The sequence below is a fragment of the Daucus carota genome, chromosome 7 (assembly GCF_001625215.2).
Source record: "Daucus carota subsp. sativus chromosome 7, DH1 v3.0, whole genome shotgun sequence".
Lineage (NCBI taxonomy): Eukaryota > Viridiplantae > Streptophyta > Magnoliopsida > Apiales > Apiaceae > Daucus > Daucus carota.
The window spans coordinates 30467802-30474103 of NC_030387.2; the positions used below are offsets into that span (position 1 = coordinate 30467802).

General features: G+C 31.7%; 1 long non-coding RNA gene across 1 annotated transcript; it reads right to left on the minus strand.

Moving 5' to 3' along the window:
• Positions 1–2171: 2171 nt before the first annotated feature.
• LOC135148071 (uncharacterized) lies at positions 2172–4913 on the minus strand. Its single transcript, XR_010285942.1, has 4 exons — positions 4629–4913; positions 4217–4284; positions 2913–2998; positions 2172–2649 (listed from the first exon to the last, which is right to left on the minus strand). It is a non-coding gene; the product is annotated as an uncharacterized LOC135148071 (long non-coding RNA).
• Positions 4914–6302: the final 1389 nt, after the last annotated feature.

The following is a 6302-nucleotide window of genomic DNA, read 5'->3' on the forward strand; positions in this document are numbered from 1 at the left end:
TGGATCTGACCTTAAAAAGTATACATAAATATGATCTTTTTAGATAAAATAAAATAAAGATCAACATAACTAAATTAATTTACACTTAAAGAGTTTGAAGAAAAAAAAACATGTAATATATAAATATACATATAATTATCAAAAATAATTTAAATAAACTTTTTGATACATCTCATTCCGATTCTAGTATTTTTCAAGTCTAAGTACTTATTCTCGACAGGCTTATTAAGCTAAATAATTTTAATGTGCAATTCAAATTCACTAAATTATTTAATGATTAACGGTATATAGATGAGGTCCCTCACTCTCCTTTTTTTTTTTTTCTCATCTAGGTCACACACATACGAGTGAGCATTTATTTTGGCTAACCGAATACCAAACAAATAAATTTAATTTTTATTCATTTATGATTTTTGTATATTTCAATATTATTAGTATTAGTAATTTGGATTGTATATTAATCTTATTGTTAGTAATTTAGTTCGAAACTACTAATTTTAATAAAATAAAGTATTTATTTAAATTTTTTTCCTAATTTGCCAGTAATATTCTCTACAAAAATTTGATTTTTTGTTTCGTTATTCGGTTTTGATTAAAATATTAAATTCAGTTCAGTAAAACCAATTATTTTGGTTATAAGTGATATCAAATTATGTGCACAAAATTTATTAAATTTATGCAAATGAATAAATTATAATAATACTTTTATTAATGAGAGCAATCAATATAAGTATTTATTGTGTACATAGTTCATTAATGAGTGAGAATATAATAACTACATTAATTATTGGTATTTTTGTAATTACATTATAACTAAGGGTACAATTGAGATTTCACGGGCAATTTTTTGACATATTTTGCCCTTGGTTCTCCTTTTATATATAAGAATAGATGATTTAGTAAGCACAGGGACACATACACTAGAATTTATTCCGGTATAACATCATTTATTTAAATTAGTTTATAAAAGCAAAGGGTTGTAATAAAAGAAATTAACACCCTCTGGATGCGCTTTATGTTCATATAATCATTTTAGGCCATTAAGAGCATCTCTAAAGGCCTTTCTCTAACTCTAAATAAGCTCTTAACTTCAAATTTGAACAGCAAATAAAATCAGAGCTCCAACGGGCTCCTAAATGCTCTTTAAAAGTTTAAGAGCTAATCATCTCTCCTCTCTTTTAAAAAGCATGTAAGAGCTCTTAACTTCTTTTTCATGAAAATAATATTGATTTCCCTCCAACTTTACCTCTAACAATTCTCTCTTTTTACTTTTCTATCTCATTTATATGAATAAAATATGAATAAGGAACAAGTGTAAAGAAGAGCATTGGAGTTGAAATGTTTTTCAATGTCTTAAGTCACTAGGAGCCAAATATTATATTATATTTTAAAGAATGATTCAAGAGCATTGTTGGAGATGCTCTAACACCCTTTTTCTCGAATTGCACTCTTGGATGCAATGATATACTTTGTTGTCTTTGTCCCTGTTTCTTGCTATAGCTTAAAAAATCGTGTACATGCTGCTGACATGTGATGAGTTTTAATTAGAATGACTCCCCGTATTCACATCAACCATCTCAATTAATACTAGGGGTGAGCAGGAAAAACCGAAACCGCAAAAAAAACCTAAAAAAACCGAAAAACCACACCGAAAAAAACCAAACCGCAAATAAAACTGAAAATAACCGAGATAAAAAACCGAAATTAGTGGTGCGGTTTTATTTTCGGTTTTATACTAAAACCGCACCGAAATTAACCGAATCGAAATATATATATATATATATAGAAGAAAGTTATATGGAGTCCCTTAATTTGATGGAGTCCTGGAGTCTCAATCTGGTCCTTCCATTACATTTAGATCCAACGGCTGTTGTTGTAAATTATTAATAATATTAAAAATGTAATTTCCTTTCTTTTTCCCCTAAACAGGCGCGCTATCGTGGTGTTTGACCTTATCAGTACGTGACTTACTCAAATCTTGCATCAGTTATAATCATTTGAGTGTTTTCAGGAGGTAAGTTTTCAATTTGTTATGCACTGTTTTGTTTCATTACTTTAATCTTTTTTTTATTCCTCCCATAGATCATCAGTACTAGATATGATATCTACTTGGTGATGCTCGTGTCTTTTTCTTTGTAACAACATTAATTTTTATGTCTAATAATAGTGGATATTTTCAAATATCATGGAAGTCAAGATAAGGAGGAACGTAGTCATTCAAATGCAGAACATCCAGATCGCAGAACATGAAGGTTGTTCACCGCAATATCTCCGAATTTAGGCACCCAGAAGTAATGTATTATCAGTCTACTAATTCAGCCAAACAATGACAATAAGTCCATTATATGTCATAGCATTCCAAATCCAAATCACAGTTAACAAATTCAAGAGATTCCGTCTTACACAGTCCTAAAACTGCAGTATCATAAAACGAGCAAACTAATACATAGAACTTAGTCTTTCAGATTATGTATTTTTTTTTTAACTTAATCGGTAGGGATGTCATCATTCCTTTACCCCATTTGTTTCTTCATTTCTAGCAATGTGGTTGATACCGTCTAGTACTAGCTTCATCTTCTCATTGTAGCGCCATGTCACTAAGCGATGACTATAAATCTGCAGCTTGTTTAACAAGAATTTTCGATCATCCTGCATTTTTCATTTTTTTTGTTAATTTAAAACCGCAAAATAATATAGTAAAAGCATAAAACAACTTTAATAAGATAATATTTTATATAACTTTTTTTCACAATCTTATCCTTCATATTTCATGGCAGTTAAAACTCAATGTTAAATAGTAGCCTAATAATAATGTTAGATTTTGCTCTTCTGAAATTAGTTGCAGAGGAATACAAATTAGCACAATCCCACTTGTAGACAATTCATGTAGTTCTGTATATCTTGTAAATTACCTTTCTATACTAAGCGTCTACTCTAGTCCTTCTGTCCATGGTGTTTTTCTTGCACTTCATAAGGACAAGCATTATCGACTCATAACCTGCAATACAAACATTATATTCAGGTTAAAACAACTAATTAACAAATTACTAAAACACATAGCTCAAAAATAATCTATATGCGACCCGTCCTTATTCTGTAATGTACTATCTCATCCACAATTCGCCTACTTATCTTTCTTTTATCTCTTAAAGCAGAACCACATCCCAAATTCTTAGTAAATGTTCTTAACGTTTTCCCTTTTTCTTGAATATTATCACTATCATCATTTTTAAGATCTACGTAACTGGATGGTTTTTTGGTCCATTTGTATAGACAAGAGGAACAAATAAGATGATTACTTCATTTTCATGCTGCATAAATTTTTAAAAACCATAATTACAACCAAAGGAGCAAGAATGATAGCCGTATTATATTCAATGTGCTAATTCATGTTCTTCACAACAAAATAATTAAACGTATGAACGAATTCCTTGGCATGCTCTCTCTTTTTAAGGAAAAAAGTCCTGCATTAAGGAATCATTACACAATACATTATGCATACTATGCCTGTAATGTGGTTTAGTTTTTACAACTGCAAATCCTGCAGTTATTAATTCAAAAAAGTTTAAAATCAAAGATGTGCAGTACAATCTGCCACTAACATCCTGCATCCCTAACCTCCATTTACAAAGTTGCAGGAGACATTAAAAATAGGAATCTTCGTTTGCAAAAATACATACAAAATGCAGAATCAAATAGTATGCAACTTCAGGATCAAAATAGTAACCGAATGCAGTACTAAACAACAAAATATCAAGATACTAGCATATTACAAAGTCGCAGGACACATTACAAGTCGCAATCTTTTGTTCATGAATATACATACCAAATGCAGAACCACATAATACACAACTTCAGGATCAAAATAATAACAAAGTGCGGAACTAAACCACAAAATGCATTTAGATTTTAAAGAATGTATTACATAACATAAGACCCAAATTCCATCGAAACGGTCATTATCCAAAAAGAGGACATTTATTAGCAATATGTCGAGTAAAAACACACAAACTTCTATTTCTAACAAAGCCCAAAAAAACAAGAGAGGAGCCACGATTTCTAGCAAATGCAGGACAACCCGTTCAATTGGGCTGCCCGAAAATGGAGGACAACCCATTCAATCGGACTTCCGGATTTCATAAAATCAGTCTATTCAGCGATCAGAAAACGACATGCAAAGCAATTGAATGACATAATGAGAAGATAGTGGGCATACTAGACTTCGAACAAAATTGATGCGTCCTGCAAACCCCTCATCGGTCGTTGAGTTACGTCTCTACCGTTCTGCAAATCGGGTTGATCACAGCGAAAATCAGGGATTCTTGAAGTATAGAGCATACTACATTTACAAAACAGTGCAGAACTATAGAGCATACTACATTTACAAAAACCCACATTTAATAGACAACAAAAGACCCAAATTTCCCAAGTGAAACACACACAAAATCAGTTTCTTCACAAAACCCTCTTACTCAAAAAACTCCCCCAGTAGCAAATCCCTAATCGATTGCGAATGCAGGACACCCACAGCAATTAGTCCCCGGAATTCATAAACCCAGACTTGTAAGTGTCCCTAAAATCGACATGCATCTCAATTGAAGGACATAATGATGAGTTCGATGACATACCAGAGCTCATTTTCGCCCAACTTTGCCTTGTTCTGCACAATAAGCTCCGCTATTGAGATCGCTCTACAAATACCGAGAAACACCGTGAAAGAGGGGGATTGATGATAGCGTTGCTGTGTCCTTCACCGGTTGATGCGGGATGAAACTTGCAGAGTCGTGCGCGTAAAAGCTTTCAAAAACGAGTAGTAACTGTCAGCCGTTTTTTTTAGTCCTTAAATCTCAGCCTTTGGATTTATTTAAAAATGAATGGTGGATCTTAGGGACTCCAATATTTCCAAAATTATAGTGTCCCACAGAACTCCACTCTATATATATATATATATATATATATATATATATATATATATATATATATATATATATATATAGTGGTGCTCGAGTACATACCTGCTTAAATACAAACTGCGAACCACAAGCCCAAATCCACTAGTTTTGTGATCGGCCCAAACAAATTATCAACTGCCCATCCACTAAAAATTTAAATTCTTACCGACAATACATACAGTTACAATCAATTCAGTTTCAGCGGCACTAATTACACACGCATTCCACCATCTTCTCTCCCACTAAAATCACCTGATACCAACACTCAGTCTAGCACAAATCTATAATTTGTGCTTGTAACAGTGCTAAAAAACGCTTCAAATACGTCGATACTAAAGTAATTACAAGAAATCGAAGTGAAGAAACTGGTGATCTGAAGCTGCTCATCTTCTACAGTGCAAAAAATCACTTCGAACTCGAAAAAAGGTATGTTAATCTTCGCTATTACTTAAAATCAACTATAATATTTAGAATAAATGTCTATTAACTTTTGCATGTTACTGATTTTGTGATTTCTAGGGTTTTTTTTATAATATTTTGTTATTGTTGGTGATTTGCAGCTCCACATCTCAAAGGATCCACTAATTACAGAGTTTTTGACTATTCAAGCAAAAATTATGGATAAAACTGGAAAAGGTATGTAAACTTAGGGTTTTAGATTTTTTTCTGGATTTTTCTTATAATGTTACTATTTTTGCATAAATTATGATTTAGTGATTGTGTTATACTAGTTTAGACTGATTTTCGTATACTAATTTTGTTATACTGATTTACACTGATTTTTGCATAAAATAATGTTACTATCTGGATTGTGTTATACTGATTTGATTTTGTTATACTGATTTACACTGATTTTTGCATAAAATAATGTTACTATCTGGATTGTGTTATACTGTTTTTCTATTTTTCTTATACCGATTTTCTTGAACTTGAACTATGTTGCGTGTATAAACCTAGAAAACTAGTGATTTGACTCCATTGTTTTACTTAGGGTTTTGCTCTGTTACTGTGTTGGTGATTGCAAAAAGTACTGTGAAGTAGTTTAGTTATAAATAGATGCTGCAGTATTACAAAAAGTAGTTTTAACAGACAAACTGAGAGTATTGTTTGTTATTGCTCTGTTGCTGTGTTCGTGATTGGCTGTAGTTGTTGTCGTTTTACTGCAAAAAGTAATTTGGAGACTGTAGTTTGTACAATGTTGTTATAGATGTAACATTATGATTTTGAGAACGGTATTTTATTGATATTTACAAACAGATTGTAGTTTTTAGCTGTTGGTTGTCTTAGTGATTGCCCATAGATAAACTGAGACGGTTGTCAACTGCATTTGACATCATTGTGTATATACCT